We start from the raw sequence: 2,515 nt of genomic DNA on the forward strand, positions 1-2,515 counted from the left end.
AACCTCAATTCCTTTTTTAATAAGCTTGGGATTTCACATCGCGTGTCTTGTCATCATACACATCAGCAGAATGGCACGGCTGAACGTAAGCATCGTCACATTGTCGAAACCGGTCTCACTTTACTTGCTCATGCATCGGCACCTTTTCGGTTTTGGAGTGATGCATTTTCCACTGCCTGTTTTCTCATAAATAGGCTTCCTACACGACTCCTTGGATGAAAATACCACTTGAACTGTTGCTTAATGAGGTTCCAGATTATACTTCTCTCAAAGTTTTTGGTTGTGCATGCTGGCCTCATCTTCGTCCTTATAATAAGCGTAAGCTCGAGTTTTGGTCAAAACTTTGTGTTTTTCTTGGGTATAGCTCTCTTCACAAAGGGTACAAGTGTCTTCATATTCCATCCAACCGTGTCCACATCTCGTGTGATGTTGTGTTTGACGAGAGTGTATTCCCGTTCTCGTCTTTGTCCACAACTCTCCCACCTCCAGTCTCCTCCTCGCCATCCACCCCTCCACTGCCTGCTCAATTTGTTGATATTGCATATTCTCATGCGTTGTTGCCTAATCATGCTGCAGGAAATGGGTCGTGGAGCTCGCCTTGAGTTGCTGGAGGAACCGGAGCCATCAACTACACCTGACGTGGGGAGTGGTCGTGCATGCACCATGCGCGCCTGGACCGGGCTCCTCAGCGCCGGCTCTGCCCGTGCCGGCCTCCTCTGAGGCTGGGCCGGTCTCGCCTGGGCCGGCCTTGCCCGGGCTGGTCTCCCCTGCGCCGGCCTCCCCCGAGCCGGTGATCCCACCTGGGCCTGCTTCTCCCGAGCCGGCGTTCTCGCCTGGGCCGGGCTGCCGCACCTTGGTTGGCCTCAAGCCGACTGATTCGCCCACCCAGTCGATTGTATCGCCCGGGTCTGCCTCGCCTGGGTCGGCCTCGTCCTCGCCTGTCGCCACTGCATCGTCACCGCCTGCGTCGCCGGATACTTCTTCATCGCCGGTGCCGTCGCCACTTGCTGCACCACCTGCGGCTGTTCCTCTTCGACCACATACTCGCAATCGATCCGGTATTATGTGTCCCAAGCAACGCAAAGATGGGACGGTGGCCTGGCTTGCGGCATGTGTTGCTCATGTCAAGGACGATCCTTTGGCTGAACCGCGTCACTTTCAGGTTGCTCTCGGGATTCCTCATTGGCGCCAAGCTATGGAGCAAGAGTATCAGGCATTGTTGACAAATGGTACTTGGCAGCTTGTTCCCCCGGTCTCTAGTGTCAATATTATTGATTCCAAGTGGGTCTTCAAAGTTAAGAAGCATGCTGATGGTTCTATTGAATGCTATAAGGCACGGTTAGTGGCGAAAGGGTTCAAGCAAAGGTATGGTCTTGACTACGAGGATAAGTTCAGTCCGGTGATCAAACCAACGACTATACGACTTTTGTTGTCCTTGGCTGTTACTCGGGGCTGGTTCCTTCGTCAGCTGGATGTTCAGAATGCTTTTCTTCATGGTGTTCTGGATGAGGAGGTTTACATGCGTCAGCCCCCGGGGTTCGTTGATCCTGCTCGCCCTCATCATCTGTGTCGCCTGGTCAAGGCGCTCTATGGGCTGAAGCAGGCTCCTCGTGCTTGGCATGCCAGATTGGGCTCTGTTCTTCGGTCACTTGGGTTTGTTCCCTCTACTGCTGACACCTTGCTCTTCCTTCTGCATCGGCCTCAGGTGACGATGTATCTTCTGGTATATGTTGATGACATTATCCTCATTAGCTCCTCGAATGCTGCTGCTGATCGTCTGATATCTTCCTTGAGTGGTGATTTTGCGGTGAAGGATTTAGGAACGTTGCATTACTTCCTTGGCCTGGAAGTTTCACGTTCTTCTATTGGCTTGACACTCACGCAGCATAAGTATCCGATGGACCTGTTGCGACTGGCAGGTATGCTGAAATGCAAACATGCCATGACTCCTATGTCTGCTACTGACCGTCTGTCTGCTTTTGATGGAGATCCTCTCACCTCTGATGATGCCACTGAGTATCGTAGCGTTGTTGGTGGCTTGCAGTACTTAACTATCACTCGGCCAGATATATCATATGCAGTCAATCGTGTCTGCCAATTTCTTCATGCTCCTCGGACTTCTCATTGGACAGTGGTGAAGCGCATTCTTCGCTATGTTTGCTTTACTGCCTCATATGGTTTACTCCTTCAGCCAGCGCCGTCTCCTATGCTTTCTGCTTTTTCATATGCAGACTGGGCTGGTAATCCAGATGACAGATAATCCACGGGGGGACATGCTGTTTTCTTTGGTCCTAACTTGATCGCTTGGGCTGCTCGCAAACAAGCTACAGTGTCCAGGAGTAGCACTGAAGCTGGATACAAAGCAGTTGCAAATGCCACAGCTGAGATCATATGGGTACAGTCCTTATTGAGAGAGTTGGGAGTTTCTCAAACTCAGCCACCTGTTCTTTGGTGTGACAACATTGGAGCTACATATCTCTCATCTAATCCAGTGTTTCATGCTCGGACAAAACAC

Source organism: Triticum dicoccoides, chromosome 6B (genome assembly GCF_002162155.2).
Source record: "Triticum dicoccoides isolate Atlit2015 ecotype Zavitan chromosome 6B, WEW_v2.0, whole genome shotgun sequence".
Classification (NCBI taxonomy): domain Eukaryota; kingdom Viridiplantae; phylum Streptophyta; class Magnoliopsida; order Poales; family Poaceae; genus Triticum; species Triticum dicoccoides.